Raw genomic sequence first — 18,069 nt, 5'->3', positions numbered from 1 at the left:
AAAAATGAAGGGGGGGAAATCGGAGGGGGAGACGAACCATGAGAGACTATGGACTCTGAAAAACAAACTGAGGGTTCTAGAGGGGAGTGGGTGGGGGAATGGGTTAGCCTGGTGATGGGTATTAAAGAGGGCAGTACTGAATGGAGCACTGGGTGTTATATGCAAACAATGAATCATGGAACACTACATCAAAAACTAATGATGTAATGTATGGTGATTAACATAACAATAAAAAATAAATTAAAATAAATTAAAAAAAGACTGGGTATCCAAAACACAAATACAAAGTATTTTAGAGTGAAAGGGTTTTGTACTTAAATTAAACATTTAAATATGTGTAATTTTATCTTTATCTCATTAATTTAGGATTTTAATCATTTGTGAAATATGTATCATCTTCAACTTATATTAGCAAAGCTATCAATACTTCTAATTTATAAATAAATAATATAGCTATAAAAAAAAAGAAGCTATTGGGACGCCTGGGTGGCTCAGTCGGTTGAGCGGCTGCCTTCAGCTCAGGTCATGATCCCAAGGTCCTGGGATCAAGTCCCACATCGGGCTCCCTGCTCTGCGGGAAGCCTGCTTCTCCCTCTCCCACTCCCGCTTGCTTGTGCTCCTGCTCTCGCTATCTCTGTCTCTGTCAAATAAATTAATTAATTAAAAAAAAAAAAGAAGCTATTGTTATTGGTAACGGAAGCTCCAAGAAGGTGAAATTTAACAAGGACAATCATAAGCCTTGTCTTTATACCCAACCCCCCCCCAAAAAAAACAATAGCATAGTATAAGTTAGGAGATTCATGAGTTACAGCAGCACAGATTTTAAAAGAACAGGGAAAAACAAAATGGTGGGGGTATGTCAAAGGAACATAGAGGCCAATAGGCAAAAGCTTCCATTGGCCAAAACTGGAACAATTTGAGCAATAAATAATATACTATTGAATTATAATCCAAAGTATCAGATAAATATCCATGAGTCCATACTTACATAAATAAATGAGTAGATAAATAAATGGGGGAAACTGACAAATCTCCCATATAGAATTCCAAATAATTTATGTAAATACTCAACCTTGAGGAGATGGAGTTTAACTCTTCACCTCTTGAGTGTGGGCTGCTCTTCCAAAGAGTACAATATAGAAACAGAGAATAAAGTAACCTCACAATAGAGACACCATGGCCAGGTGATCAAAGGTTAGTGTCAGTGATAAGTCAAGTTGACAGTATGTGCCCTTGATATAATAAGATTGGCACTTCACCTTTGTGATCTTCCTCCCCAAAACCCATAACCCCAGTCCAACCATAAAAAAAAAAATAGACAACCACAAATTGAGAGACATTCTACAAAATGCCTGACTGTCAAGGTCATGGAAAACAAGGAAAATCTGAGAAACTGTTACAGTCCAGAAGAAAGTAATGAGACATGACAACTAAAAGTAATATGTATCCTGGATAAATCCCTAGAACAGAAAAGGGACATTTCCCTAAAAACTAAGGAAATCCAAATAAATTATAGTTAACAACAAAGTACCCAATGTTGGTTACTTAGTTGTGCTGAACATATCAGAGTAATATAAAATGTAAACTGGGAGAACTGGATGGAGAATATGTCATGATCTGTACTATCTTTTAGCTTTATAATCTAAAACTATTATAAAGTTAAAGGTTATTTTATTAAAAAAAAAAAAGCATAGGGACGTTGAACTGTTTCCCATTAACATAAGTATGGTATCTAAAAATTAGAAGCCAAAGATTTCCTCCACTCAGTCTTGTTGAAACAAAGCCATAGTACTATGGGGAACACAGTAATGCCAGGTGCCCTGCTTGGGGAAGAATGCAGAGAAATGCTCTAGAAACAGGAGTAACCAGAATGGACAGAGGACTTAAAGTCATGTCACATGAGAAATAACTAAAAGTACCGGGTATGCTTAACCGAGGAAACCAGAAAGGCACAATAGCTTTCTCAAAATACATGAGGGGTCATTATAAAGAGTGAGGATTGGACCCTCTTCTAAGTCTGAAACTGTAGCATTTGGTAAAAATGGAGGGAAGATTATGAGTGGAAAAATATCTATTCAAGAAAAGGAAGAACATTATAAACCTAGAATTTCCTGCCCTGGGAGGCAAACACATGCCCTTCCAATCCTGAGCATTCAGGCTTCTGCTGGAAATACATTTGTCCAGAAGTCGTAGAGGAGATGGGTATTTGAACTCCAGAAGACTTTCTAGGTATTCACTACAAAAATGTAATGTCTTCCTGCTTCTCTACCAGCACTTAATAAATGACAAGAAAACTGGTAGTACCCCAAACCAAGGTTACACTATAGTAATTTGTATACTCTAGTCACTTTTAATTTTTTATTAACAAATTTATTTATTTATTTTGCCTTGTAAAATGTCTTTTAAGGGGCACCTGGTGGCTCAGTCATTAAGCGTCTGCCTTCAGTTCAGGTCATGATCCCAGGGTCCTGGGATCGAGCCCCGCATCAGGCTCCCTGCTCAGCAGGAAGCCTGCTTCTCCCTCTCCCGCTCCCCCTGCTTGTGTCCCTCTCTCGTTGTGTCTCTCTCTGTCAAATAAATAAATAAAATCTTTTAAAAAAATGTCTTTTACTACGGGTAGGTAGACCTTCTCAACTCTGTTAGTGGAATAATGTGGATATCCCTATATCTCCAGCACAGACCTCACCCTCGAATTCAAGATTCACCTGTCCAATTGTTTATTTGACCTCTCTACTAGAATGTCTAATGCACATCTCCAACTTAATGTGTCCAGTACAAAACTTCTGATTTCCCACCTAAACCTCCCTCAGTCTCATCAACAAATACCACCAATCTACACCTAATTTCCTTCCATTTATCCCACACATCCATTTCATTAGCATGTCCTTAAACACCTGTATGTTTTGCTCTCTTTGGCAGCACATATACTGAAATTGGAACAATACAGAGATTAGCATGGCCCCTGTGCAAATAAGACACCCAAACTTGTAAAGTGTTCCATATTTTTTGTACAGTAACAGATGGTAGCTACTCTTGTAGTGAGCATAGCATAACATGTGAACTTGTTGAATCACTATGTTGTACACCTGAAACTAATGTAACACAGTATGCCAACTATACTTCAGTTTAAAAACCCTGTATGTTCATGTGTCAACTTCTCTCCATCTTAACTACCACCCCCAGTCCAAAGTAGTCCTACCTAGACTATTGCAATCACTTCTAACTGGTCCCCTACTTCTACTCTTTCCCCTTAAAATTTATTCACAAAGCAGCCAGAGATTATGGCCATGTGTGCGCATGCACATACACACAAACACACACACACACACAGAGTCAAGCCCCTTCTTAAACTGTTAACCATGACGCTTAAAAAAAATTCTAACTCCTTACTCTCTTGTCTGGTTCTTGTCAATCTCTCTGAACTCTTCTTACCATTTTCCTCCTAGCCAATGCTCCAACCACATTAGCCTTTTCACTATTCCTCACAACCTCAAATTCATTTCTTCCTTAAGGATATTGGAACAGCTGCTCTCTCTGCCTAATACGTTATCCCCATGATCTTCAAATGTCTGGTCCCTTCTTGTTATTCTGAAATAGCCATTAAGGCACTCTTCACCACATTGGCCTATTTTCTCTCTCTGCATAGTACTTATCACTAGTTGACATTGTGTTGTTGCCTTTTTTATGTTTGTGTTGCTTTTGTCTGCAAGTTGTCTGAGAACAGGAAGCTTGTATACCTTATTTACAGTTGTAGCCTCAGCACCCCAAACAGAGCTCTGAATATAATAAGCAGTCATAAATATTTGTTCAATGAGTAATTTTAATAATATGACTGAAGATGATATTCTGTCATAAGACTTGAAATTTTCCTCAAGTGAGCTTTTCTAATATTTGAAAAAAAAAAACAATCTTCTAAAATATAATCAACCGTTAAGATTAACACGATAAATATCAAATGATGCTAATCTACCAATTTTTTCTACGTTCCCCAAATTCACCTTTGCACATTCCGTTCTCTATGTGTATGTTTGCACTATTGTCTGACTGAAATAATTTCTCCTGGAATGTTCTCTAATGCCCAATATCATCTATGTAAATATAATAATCTGTGAAAATATCATCTATTTTTAGGACCCAATGCCAAATTCTACCTTCCCTCTGACACATTCTCTGATTAACATCTATCTTGTGTGCACCCAAAATACTTTGCTCTTTAATGACAAAACTTCTCAGTGAGAGGGCTGGGTATTAACAGATAAGAGTTTCTCAAAGTTTGTTCCCTAGAACACTAGGACTTGAGGCAATTTGTACAATTCACATTAGCTTGGGAAACACTGCAAAATATATATACCTATTTTGGGGGATTCACAACACAGTAAAATTAAAGGATCTGGACAAAGTCCCATAGTGAGTAAGGTGTGGGATGTAACCTTCTGTAACTCAATTTTTGTTTGCCATTATTTGATTACAGAATCATCAATTAAAAAAAAAAAAGCAGATATCCATTAACATCTCACAGTAGATAGCCTGAGATACACCTGAATAATGGTTACAAGCATGGGTTTTGGAAGTTGCTAAGTTAGGGGACTTCAGTTTTAACCTGGCCTCTAACAATGATTAAAGGAGTGACTACGAGCAAGTAATTGATCTCTGGGCCCCCACCTTCCCATCTGAAATAGAGTTGAATAGGACTATCGCATAGGATAAGCATAAGGATTGAATAAGAGTGGCAGGGTGCCTAGGACCTAGCAGCCACTCTATAAATAGTAGCCACTATTTGATTAATAATTTTTTTATCACTGTTGTACCTCAGTAAAGTCAGGAATTTTTGGTGTTCACTTATGAATCTCCCACAAGACAAAACAGATACCATGCATAGAGACTTAAGGGTTTGCAAACTTTGGGCATGCTTTGGGCAGGGCAGCTGCCACAAGAATGCCAGCACCAGGTCTGAAATGCTCAGGCCTCACACCATCCCTATTGCCTTATTTAGGGCTTAATTCAAGATTTATGCTACCAGCCTTGTCTTCTGAGGCATTAGAGTTTACAACCCCTTATACGGAAGTCCTCAACTAATGTTTATTGAATTGCTTGATCTCAATGGATTCTGACTTCCTTCAATTCTCATCTACCAGAAATTCCACTCCACCTCAAAACAACACCTGAAACCTTTAACGTAGATCTCTTTCAAAAGAGTGACTCATTCAAGCAGTGATTTATATATTTAAAACCTAAGTGAGGAAGAAGGTAAAATGTACAGCTAGAAAAATTCTCAAATCTGATGTGCACTTCTCCCAACTGGCCAACAAGTTAAGTCCATAGTGTTGAAGAAATTCAGAGAATAATAAAGAGGTCCCTTGGGACTGGCTGTTAGTGCCAACTCCCAGAAGGTAGGAGGCATTCTTACATGGAGGGGACTACAACTGATGACCTCCAGAGGGCCATTTCACCGTTGAGTTTCTATTAAATCATTGGAATTTAAAATAGAGCACTAAAAAGAACTTTAAGAGATCATCAAGGCCATTCCCCTGCCTGTTAGAATATTTTTATATCTCCAAGTTCAATGTTGAAGTGTGAAGGCTCAAGCTGCAAGAGAAATTGGTGGGTTAGAGGGCAGGAAAGCTTAGGGGGAGAAAAGAGAAAGGAAAAGAAAAATCTGAGGATAAAGGAATTTATGCCCTCCCAATTAACCTTACCAAGGACCTCAAAATTCCCAAGGCAACCTTGATTCTACCTTTCTTTCTTTTGTTTTCAAATATGGAATTTTCCCCAGGACTAATGTTAGAATTGAGCATATTCTTCCTTTGATTTATGAGAACATTCAGGGAATATAAGGTCATGAAAGTTACCAAACCAGCTGGCTTCAATGCAAAGTAATTAAATAGAAAGTCTTAAAAACTTAAAATCCTTACTAGACTTGTTTCAGAAGAATGTTACATTTATCTTCCTTTACATTTAAAGTACTCATTCTTATATTTTTAAAATATTTACTCTAGATTTACGTGAACCTTCCCCTGATGACAGCAGTGGACCCTATTCAGAAAATCTATAAAAGAGTAGAAATTAGAGCATCTGTATTTGTGGTTAAACTACTAGTGAACAACATTTAAGGAAATACATGGTTACAGTAATTAGATAACCATAAATGCCTGTTAGTTCAGAAAAGCAAAGTTAAATGCTGGATTTTTTTTCCTAAAAAAAAACAAAAACAAAAAACAAACAAAAAGCCACTACAATGTGAAATAAGCAGAAACAAAAAACAAAAACAACAAACGACCCTGATTTCTTAAAATGTTGAACAAAACTGCATACTTAAGTGGTTATGCTCTAACATGAAAGCAATCTACTCAGTGTAGCATTAAGATGTGGGTTTATAAGCTTCCCTATATTAGGTAAAATGCCTATACCAAGAATTGTGCTATACTATTTATTTTTCAATTCCTTTGATACGATCCTTAAATTATACTTAATAATACGTTATAGACCAGGGCCCACCCAGGGGCTTTCATGACCGCTCTATGCTAATACTGTCTTTAAGACAAGTCAGATCCTTTGAAAAGCCTCTCAGGTTCTAGATTTTATAATTCCTTTGTAGTATGCCTATTCAGATACACAGAGTTAGTAATTTTTCTAAGAAAAAGGATGTCTGAAACTACACTCTTGCAGGTGTAATACTGAGAACACTCACACAAGTAAATCACTCCTACATCCAGCAGCTGGAAAACAGAGCCAATTTCTGGTAAATGGACATGATAGCCAATTAAAGGAAACCAAGTGGTAGCAAGCCTAGATGGTGAAACATGAGCCAATTTTCTGTGACTTTTGCTTGCGGAACCAAGCATGCTTTAATAGAGTGGCTTCAGGTGTTGATACTCTATCAATGTCTACATCTCTCTGATTGAGCGTGACATAATAGCTCTTTCCTTTTTGAAGGCCGAGTGTTTCCATTTTCTTGTATCCTATAGATATCCAAGAGCAAAGAGAGTTGCCACATTACATTTCTCCAAATAAAACCATAGGGTAGTCAAATTAATCTAATTATCTGTGACCCAATTTGATAATACTGCTAAAAGCAATGTTAGAAAGGACTTCTCTAAAGTATGCTCTTTGTTTTCTCATTCATTCTCTTTTCTAATAATTTGGTTGAGAAAATACCCTTTAACACTGAAAATGCACCTGCTTAGATATTTTATGCATAAACTTGAACTATGAAAATGTGTGCTCTATTTACTGGTATTTGGAAAATGTAATGATGAGACACTCAAAATTGTCATCAGTTTAATAAAGGTCTGAAAAATTCTAAAGATTGGTCCAGCATCATTTTCACATTCAACAATCCCACTCAAGCAAGTAATTCTCAGGTGACTAATAAAACAGGTTCAACTACTGGTTCAGCAAAGGTCAGATATATCACTTGCTTGGAGCTCTTTCTATGAAGTTGCACACAGTGAGTTTTCTACTTTCTTCTTTCTTTTCTCACTTTGATCCACTCTTGATACTATTCACTTTAGTTTCTGACTCACAGATAGAAACATGCGGCAGGATTTATGGTATTTTAGAAAATAATTTCATGTTCCATAAGTAACAGAGATGCATAATTCTTTATGGGAATCACTTCATTCCAATTTTTCCAATTATGAATTTACACTGAAACTCCATCTTTGGAAGCAAAAGACTCCAAAAACCTCTGTTGTTTCTTTTTTTTCTTTTCTTCTCCAGTGTACTATCATTCTGAATTTTTAATATTTATAATGAGAGCAAAATTATATGCTTGGAATGCACCCTTCAACATAATGGTATTACAACTAAATATTTATTTGAATTATGTTTATGGTAATAATAACTAATGTGGGTTTTTTTTTTCACGACATAGGTTAAAAGTCTGTAGCCTCTAATTTGACAGGAACTCTATTATCACTTTCTGCAAAATTAGACAGGAAAGAATATTAAGACATCTAAAATCTGACACAAATAGAAATCGCTTTCTCTCACTTTCCTTTTTTTTTTTAAACAAGAAAGATGATTATATGTTGCTTGACATTCCATTTTCAGGCCAACAAAGGGGATATAGAGGTTCACTCTTTATCTCTTCCACTGAATAAGACCCTTGCAAGAATGCGTTGGTATTTAATACACTGAACTTCTTTAGATGAAGATAAAGTTAGCTTTATCTTCTTGATGGTCTTATCCATTCAGTTCCCTGTGTTTCAACTAACATAAAAATATCTTCAAAAAAATAAAAAATCTTCACTGCAAGGTACCAGCCCGGAGGGCTAATCCACAGCCCATCATCTGTGAAACATACCATCCTCATATTTGAAAAATGACCAACTAAAGATGAATAAACAGTACTGAGAGAGGAAGAATTTCCATACTCAAAGCTGGAACAGAATCTGAAGAAAAACACTTTTTAAAGTACCAAAGTAAAAGTTGGAGGGATGGGGTAACCGGGTGATGGGTATTTAAGGAGGGCATGTGATGTGATGAGCACTGGGTGTTATATGCAACTAATGAATCATTGAACACTACATCAAAAACTAATGATGTACTATATGTTGGCTAAATGAACATATAAAATAAAATAAAATAAAATAAAATAAAATAAAATAAAATAAAATACCAAAGTAGGGGTGCCTGGATGGCTCAGTCAGTTAAGCATCTGCCATCTGCTCAGGTCATGATCCTCAGATCCTGGGATTGAGCCCCTGAGCAGATAGCCTGCTTCTCCCTCTGCCCCTCACCCTGCTCATGCTCTTTCTCTCTCAAATAAATAAATAAAATCTTTTTAAAAGAAAATAAAGTACCAAAGTAGGCTGATTTTCTCAGTGATTTGTATAATGGCCTATTTGAATTTTTTAAAATGTCTCATACTGTACTTGAGCACTTTGGGTTTTGGTCACAATTACAAATGGAACTCCAAAAGCTGAGGCTATTTTCCATGATGCCTTTGGAGAAATTTGTATGAGAGATCTCTTAGAAATAGTACAAAAAGTCTATCCTCCTGCAAAATTCAGTGAAGACTTTATCAGAGTATTTTGATTAATTTAACTTCAGAAAATGTACACGCATGGCCTATACTCAAAAGAACAACCCCCCCAATACACCTAGAGATTCCAAAGTTTAGCATTTCTTTTTTTTAATTTTTTAAAAGATTTTATTTATTTGAGAGGGAGAAGGAGCACGAGCAGGGGAAGGGGCAGAGGGAGCCCCAAGCAGGGAGCCCAATGCAAGGTTTGATCCCAGGCCCCCAGTATCATGACCTGAGCCAATGGCAGAGGCCTAACTGAGCCACCCAGGCACCCCTAAAGTTTAGCATTTCCCCCAAAACATCTCTGAAAATGATAGCACTGCCGTAAAGACTGATATTCTGCTGAGTATAAGGCCATGACCCTGAGATGCTAGAAAACTAACCTCACGCAGTAGAGGCTGTCTCAAATGCCCCTCCAAGACTGAGGCACTCATTCTAGCTGCCAGGTGCTCTGGCTGCTGCTAATTTCTACGTGACTACTCCTCAGGACCTGCCCCCAGGGGAATGAGGGGAGCTGTCTTGCCCAGAGTCATGCCCCTAGAAAGGGTTTAGAGCAAAAGAGGCTGAGTACCCTTGCCTCAGTCACAAAAACTCTGAAGGACCATGCAGTGCTCAAGCTCTCCAGGGATCCACTGAGGCCTGAGTTATAACTACATCTCAGTACAGCTCCTCCCGATGCCTGGTCCTGGGGCCTACTCCCTCGTAGGTGTTGATCCCAAGAACATTCCCAATCTCCAACTTAGCACCTCAGGGAACCCAACCCAGGAAGCATTACAGTGAGAGGAGCTGGAGGGAAACCAAGCTATATTACAATTCAACATTACTCCTTTTGTAACGGTAAAGAAACCTCAGCCAAGAACAATTAAATAATTTGCATGGAGTCAAGCGTCTAGTTAGTCCTGGTAGCAGCTCTTCTGCCTTTTCACTTAAAGGCGAGTATTCTTTTCATCATTAGAAATTGTTTTCCTCAGTGGACTTTAACTAGCCTTCACCTAACACAATCACATTTGAGCTTACATCTGGCCAAGTAAAAGTTAATAGTTTACCTCTTTTTAGCCTCCCTCATGCCATATGATATTTCTAGAAACTCTACCAAGGAAGGAGAATCCTCCAAATGGGCTGGAGGGATTTAGGGGATCAGGATGGTTGAGGTGGAAATTAACTTTTTTCTGAATATCTACTGGCATCATCTAAGGGACTTTACATAACATTATCTTAATCTTCACAACTCAATGAAGGAATATTTCTTCTCTCATTTTACAAATGAAGGAACTGAGGTCCAGTTGGGTCATACGAGATTTGACTCTGAAGCCACTGATATGTCCATTCACCCCAGTGCGTCACTGGGACTGCAAATAAACGTGCTCTGTCCTCCCTTGTTCACCACATTTTCAAGCGTGAGGCCTTGGTTATAATTTACCTTCCTGATTGTGACAGTATAACTTCACTACATGATATACCTATTAACTTGACTCACTATAAATAAAAACTAACAATGCCACACTTTTCAGAATGTTGATTAGCATTTATGATTTCATATTGCCAAAATAAATAATTTATTTTGAGGGATTAGTAAAGCTAAGACATATTCTGACAGTGTTTTTCACCAGGATAAAAAAATTTACAATGACATCCCTTAACTAGGCACTTAAGAAATCATTTGGCAGTTTACTTTTTGCCAAATGCCATACATTGTTTTAATGTCAGATAGGAAGTAAAAGTTATTTATAGACTGAAATATAACACTATTAAAGCTCAATCTTATATGCAGCAACACATTCCAAATAGAGTTCTCAACACTACATTTTAAAGCGCAAATCACTGCATTCAATACCAGCATATGAATGTCTTCTTAATAGAGTACCAGATGTGTGACAAAGACTCCAAAAGGGGAGACAGTTGAAAGAAAAATCTAATAATGTCAATGATATATTTTTTACCTTAACCTAAAAATTAATTTTTGTGACTAAACTTTTATAACCTGTTTTTTCAATATCTGTGATTCGTAAGACACTGCTATCAACATGAGCCAGGTTAAATGTTGCTTTTAACAATGCTGAACTTTGACATTTTGGTTAATCTAAGTAATTTTTTAAAAGATTAGCATTTCTTATTTGGGTATATAGACACAACATTTTTTAGCCTTGTGGGACTGTTTCTTTCATAGGAAGATAAGCCTTGCGATAATTCTCTTTCTGGGGGAATTCTGGTATTTGTAGTTTTATAAGCACAACTAATTGTTACACTTTAGTTACAACAAGGTGGCTTCTGAATTCCTTAAATAAGAGGGTTTTAAAATCTGTGACAATTATTTAAATCTAAGAAAAAGATGTAAAACAATTTTTAACGTAAACTGATTGCCACCCTCAAAGTGGTAGGGCTGTCTCCCATGCTTACATAAATACACAGAATGGCATATTTTATTTGTTTCTAATACACAGCATGACATCGTGAGGTCTATTAGCTAGTTTTATTTTATGTTAGGCTTAAAAATCAGTGGGCATTGCAGACACAGGAAGATGAGGTGAAATGAGAAGCAAGATATTAAAAGTGTTCCCTAAACTCAGAACACTACTTTCCATTTTATTCTGTAATGAAATAAATGTTAATTACTTCCTAAATAGAGTTACAAGATAAGATAAAAAATACAGGACACCCAAGTAAATTTTATTTTTTAAAGTGTGTCCCATGCAATATTTATATTGTGCATATGAATCACCTGAGTATCTTGTTAAAATACAGGTTCTGATTCAACAGCCTGGAATGGCACCTCAGTATTTATTTTGATTTGCTAAATCTGCCAACCTATCTTAAAATTATCTTAAAAAGAAGGAAATGCTGAAGATAGTATTGGTAAATGTTCACTTGTAGAATAATAATTGCAGTTAATGAATGGAATGACAAATCGGTTTTTATTTACATATTTGGCTCGGTGTCTTTAAAACCTCCAAATTAATAGTAAAAATAAAACCCTGAGGAAGGTTTTGAAAATATTTTTTACAACACGATCATCTCTCCATGTTTTCCCCATCTTCACAGGTCCATTATCTAATCAGTGGTGTTCACCCTTGGCTGAACATCAAAATCACCTGGAGAGCTTTTAAAAATCCTGATACCCAGCCACACTCTACTCAATTAAATATTAATCTCTGGGGTAGGATGGGACCCAGGAATAGATGTTTTAAATCTTCCCAGGTGATTCCAATGTTCACTGAGACTGAGAACCTGCCCTAGGTCCCTACTCTACAAAGTGTATAACCAACATCAGCCCCAGCTGGCAACTCATTAGCAACACAAAAATCTCAGGCCCCACCCAGGCCTTCTGAATCAGAACTTGCATTTTAACAAGATATCCAGGTGACTCAGATGCACATTACAGTTTGACAAACAGTACTCTACATCATTTAGAGGTAACAAGTAAAGGCAGTCACATTATGACTTTCACTCTATTGTTAACTGGAATTCTAGAATATTCCAACACAGCAAAACTGGTCTAAATAGGTGCAGTTACTATAGCAGAGACCAAAAAAGTTGTCAGTACTTTCCTAATGCACATCACTTTATAGACTTCCAACAGAAATAACAGGAACTATCCAAACAGACATTGTATAGAATGCTGGAGGCAATTCCCAAAGGACACCATGCCTGATTCTGGCCAAAACCCCACAAACCAAGAAACCGAGATTTAAATAGCAATCATGGCTTCCTTTTTCCCCTAATCTCAATCCTAGTCAATAAAGCTACCTTTCTTCTTTTTTAAAGATTTTATTTATCTGACAGAGAGAGAGAGAGCAAGCACAGAAGCAGGGGGAGCAGCAGAGGGAGAGGGAGAAGCAGGCTCCCTGCAGATTCCAGGACCCTGGAATCATGACCTGAGCCAAAGACAGACGATTAACTGAGCCACCCAGGTGCCCCAATAAAGCTACCTTTCTTTAAAAAACATGAAATTACGATGCCCTAGTCAAGGTCCTTTGCCCCCAAAGTGCTGGCATATCTATAGTAATTGCTGACTCCTATGTTTTCCAGCCATGAATTCAAAGGTTTCTTGTATATGTTCCATCAAGAAACTGAGGGCTTCCCCCATCCAAATTATAGCATATTTAAAGAAACCTAACACGGTACCCTCCTAAATCCAGCAGAACCAAGCATTCATATCGAGGCTGAAATCTAAGTGCTATGATTTGACAAGCATCTGGAAGGCTTCCTATCAAACTGTCTTCCCCAGTTTGTTACTGGAGTTCTCCTAAGTTTCTTGTGTTAAATAATGTTCTCCTCTTCTCTAGCGAAATATAAATGCTGTACTCCTAAGGAAGTTAACAAGTTTAATTTCTCAAAGCTTAGTGTTGAATTAATTTATCAACTTTGTTGTTTTTGTTTTTGTTTTACCTAAAAGATAAGATTGATGAGTTCTGGGTTACTGATGGCATTAAAAGTCAGGGAAGGAAATAAAGAAAGCAGCAGGAAAAAAAAAAAAGGGGGCAGCAGAAAGAAGCAGTACAGGGTACCAAAGAGAAACTTTGTCTAATGCATCATTTTGCTTCCAACTTATCTTAATTAATACCTAAGGATAGCACTTCCAATCCATATAAGCAGAAATTAATGCTTCATATGTGTATAGTTTAATTCTGTCATTTATTTCTGATTCATTTAAACTATAAAATATTTCAAAAAGTAGGCAAATGCAGAGTTTAACTTAAAAAAGTTTTTAAGGGGGCGCCTGGGTGGCTCAGTTGGTTAAGCGACTGCCTTCAGCTCAGGTCATGATCCTGGAGTCCCTGGATCGAGTCCCGCATCGGGCTCCCTGCTCGGCAGGGAGCCTGCTTCTCCCTCTGACCCTCCCCCCTCATGTGCTCTCTCTCTCTCATTCTGTCTCAAATAAATAAATAAAATCTTTAAAAAAAAAAAAAGTTTTTAAGGGAAACCGAAGACAGTAATTTTTTGTTTTCATACATTAGATATTATAACTTCCAAAGCATGGAGCTGAAAAAAGAGAAAACTTGAGGTTATATAGAGTGTGCTTTTGAGTGAATAAAACTTTTGAGCATAATTCTAGTTTTATTGTATTTCATGAAGTGAGCAAGAGAAATTGTGTCTGCATCAATGTAGTGAAGGAGTTTCTCATCTCGAAAGCCTATCTGTATTGATATCAGAAAAGGGTAGGGGTGCCAAATGACAGCGGCTGGCCTGCCCTTTCACCTTCCTAACAGGGCTGGTGGCAGCGATGAAGCTTAATCAATGCAATGGAAGCGACATTCTGCAGTCAAATCAAATTAAATGGAAACGAAAGGAAAATCTGAGGTCCAACCTAAAGGCTGTTCCTCTTACCACCGAGGTCATCTCCATGGCAACTAAATGCTACGAATGTGTAGACTAAATCCTTAACAAATCTGCAGAAAGCATGTCCAATTGAATATGATCGTGTCTGTCGCTGTACTTTATAGCTTTCTAAAAGCTTACATTCGAAGTAACAAAAACGACTTCAGCCAGCAAGTAGCAGGACAGCACAGTTAATCTGACCACTACTCAATGACAGAGGTGCTCAACTTCTGAAAGAATGAACTCTAAGCAAGTGGCGACTTGAAGACAGACCAAGTTAAGTGGATTAGGTTCAAACTGCAACGTTTTCTAGAATTGTTTTCACTTGGACTTATTCAGTTCAGAATCTCCCTGGTCCCTGTAAAAGACTTTTCACATCATGAGGAATAATGTGTAGGGGGTTACCTCTGATCATGCCATTATCCCCTCTCAAGTACTCCCTCACACATGCGTCTTCCCCCCCTTTTGGAGAATGCAGATGGGTTTCAGGGTTATGAGAAGGCAGCACTGTACTGACAAACTGCCACAGAGCAGCAGTGGTAATAGTTCTTCATGTAGTTTCCTCCACACAGACTCTTTCAGAAGACTTTAACTCATCCCTCTACGACTCTACGTATATTACTGTACCATGTAGCCAGTCCAAACTGACTTGGTAATTTGGAATTAATTTCTTGTTGTAGACCATATTTTGTTGAAGAATGTAAAATAGCATCACCAAACGCCCTTCCCCTATAAGTGAACAACCATTAGAGTCTTGCTTTCCCAAGAGCAAGAATTTGCATGTATTCATGTATGTTTGGCTTGAGATTTGGGTGCCCTCTACTACATGCCAATATATTTAGAGAAGGAAGAAAAAAGACAAATGTCTAAGTACACCAGGCTCACCCAGTGATACATACCGAATTCATTGTTCAAGCTATACAACAAGAAACATTACTTTGTGGGAGGATTTATTTCACAAAGTTTGGGGTGCTCTCCACTGGTCATTTAATTCATAAAAGTGGCCACTATGACCCTTAGAGTTAAGTAGTGATGCCGTCACTTTGCTCAAATGCATAAAACCATGGGTCATTATATTCTATCCCCACTAAAATAGCAATTCATACCAATTAGTTTCTGGGAAGAAATTCCAGCTTTCTAAATGGTGGTTAAAATAGCAACAATGTTGCTAACTTAACAATAGTTCTCATAAGCATATCATAAATTATCATCTTTTTTTCAGTAGCACTAATTTACTTTGTTTGGGGTGGTATGTCTAGGAATTTTTCAAAATCTATGTAACAGTAATAATAAGACCTAATCTCCACTGAACACTTAATTTGGCAGTGATGATAGCCAAGAAAATAAAAGTCTGTTCTTTGAGACATCTTGCTCCCATGTAGCACCAATGTTTTAAGGTTAGTAATACTACAAAGCAATTTTGTTTCATATTATCATCTCCATAAAATTATACTTCAGCTTAAAATTATGGAATATTGTCTGCTCTTGGAGACTTTAATCCCAGTTCAGTTATTAATTAATAGCATTCTGGGTTGCATCATTTTCTTCTCTCTTGCCAATATCTGCATCTGCAAAATGAAGTTTATTCTACTGGCCCTTCATAAGATTATCTGAGGATGCTATGATATATGTGGAAGAGCTCTGGAAACTATCCAACAATATACAAGATATATATCTCATCATGTTATTATATTGAAATAATATGTATTTATATATTATATGTATATGCTATTCTTTCAGAGACTATTTTTGTAATGTTAAGAATACAGCTAAATACCCATATTTACATTTTGGTAATATAGTAAGCCTGGACTTAATTGGAAAACTTCAGTTTTCCTAACTCTACACCTATTGTTCCTAGTAAAAATTAATCCTCATGTAGAAAGTCAGTGTACAGAATTTGATAGAAAATATAATAACCTAGATGAACACCTCACAATTTGCTTTCCCAAAATCATTAATTGGTATCATGTTATTTCCTTAGGATTTGCTTCTATTCCTAAAATCAGATGCTAAAAGAGAAAAAAAAAAAAGGCTTATTTAGGTCTTTGAACACTGAGTTCTAATAAGTTTTTATTGTATTAGACCTTTTTGATCACTTAAATGAGACAGAACAATATATTAAAGAGGATTCTGTCCCCAATGTTATTTTCTCCTCTGACTACTTCATTATACATTTAGAGCCATATTTACATTTTTCCAAAGAAGACATACAGATGGCCAACAGGTATATGAAAAGGTGCTCAACATCATTAATCATCAGGGAAATGCAAATCAAAACCACAACGAGATATCACCTGACACCTGCTTGAATGACTATTATCAAAAAGACAAAAATTAACAAGAGTTGACAAGGATGTGGTTTTTTGTTTTGTTTTAAGCTGAAGTTTCTGGAATTTTTAAAATATTTTATTTATTTATTTATTTATTTATTTGAGAGCTATATATGCACCCCTTGTTCATTGCAGCATTATTTACAATAGCCAAGATATGGAAGCAACCTAAGTTGGATGGATGGATGAAGAAACTGTGGCATATATCTTTAATGAAATATTATTCAGCCATAAACAAGAATGAAATTGTGCCATTTGCATCAACATAGATAAAACTTGAGGGCATTATGCTAAGTGAAATAAATCAGAGAAAAACAAATACCATATGATCTCACTTATATGTGAAATCTTAAAAAAAAAGAAAACCCACCCACTCACATAAACAGCAATAACAAAACATGAGCTCATGGATACAGAGAACAGATTAGTGATTTCCAGAAGGGGGGGCAGGGAGGAAGGAGAGGTGAGGAATGGGAGAAGGGAGTTAAAAAGTACAAAATTCCAGCTATAAAATAAATTAGTCATGGGGATATACAACATGATGACTATAGTTAATAATACGGTATTGTATATTTGAAACTTGCTAAAAGAGTTTATCGTAAAAGTTTTCATCACAAGAAAAATAAATTTGGTAACAATGATGGTGATGGTTGTTAACTAGACTTACTGTGGTGATCATTTCACAAAAATATACAGAAATACTGAATCATTATGTTGTATACCTGAAACTAATATAATGTGTGTTAATTATATTTAAGTTAAAAATAATAATAAAGCCATATTTGTTTTCCCTTTAAAATTTTTGGCCCACCTTTATCCAAGAAAATTTTGGGGGGTAATTGGAGGTGTACAACTTACCACTTGTAGATTCTAAGTTTCAGTATTTCAATTGCTACTCTCCATGTACAGCTAAATTTGAAAACAAAGACAGGAAGCCCTGCCATAGATTATCACAAATCACACACTCAAGGAAACAGAATGACAAGATTTAAAAGTTACTGTGTCATATTTACTTTGGAAATTGCCATTATAACTGAAATAGGTTTGACAACACAGTTTTAAACTCCTAAACGCTTAGAGATTTTATCTAACTAATAAACTTGTGGCTTCATAAACCCACAAAGCTCCTGCGATACCATCTTTTCAAAAAGGGTGTGAGCTTGCCAGGTGTAAGGAAGCAGATGCAATCTACGGATTGGTGAACCGCAAAGTGTCTATCTATTTTCAGAGATTATAGGGATGGTGCTAGTGCCATTGGTTAAGATAGCAAATTGATTTCTTCAATAAACTAGTGCCCTCATTCACTCAGCACAATTTTCTAAAATTGCCCTTTTGATCTGAAGCTTCCAGTCCTGATCAGGCATCATTTTTTATTTTGGAACACTGAAATCT

General features: G+C 36.7%; 1 protein-coding gene and 1 non-coding gene across 13 annotated transcripts in view; one reads left to right on the top strand and one right to left on the bottom strand.

Annotated features, from left to right (window-relative positions):
- Positions 1–18,069, bottom strand: part of SOX5 (SRY-box transcription factor 5) — a 1,012,222-nt gene that overhangs the window by 894,027 nt on the left and 100,126 nt on the right. The window lies entirely within an intron of this gene.
- On the top strand, positions 2,904–3,007 carry LOC123845088 (U6 spliceosomal RNA). The gene has a single exon (XR_006790933.1). It is a non-coding gene; the product is annotated as a U6 spliceosomal RNA (small nuclear RNA).

Source organism: Mirounga angustirostris, unplaced genomic scaffold (genome assembly GCF_029215605.1).
Source record: "Mirounga angustirostris isolate CCGP_5_RB_7025 unplaced genomic scaffold, mMirAng1.0.hap1 SCAF_5, whole genome shotgun sequence".
NCBI classification, from domain to species: Eukaryota; Metazoa; Chordata; class Mammalia; order Carnivora; family Phocidae; genus Mirounga; species Mirounga angustirostris.
The sequence above is the reverse complement of the archived record's forward strand: the minus strand, read 5'-3'. Positions and strand labels throughout refer to the sequence as shown.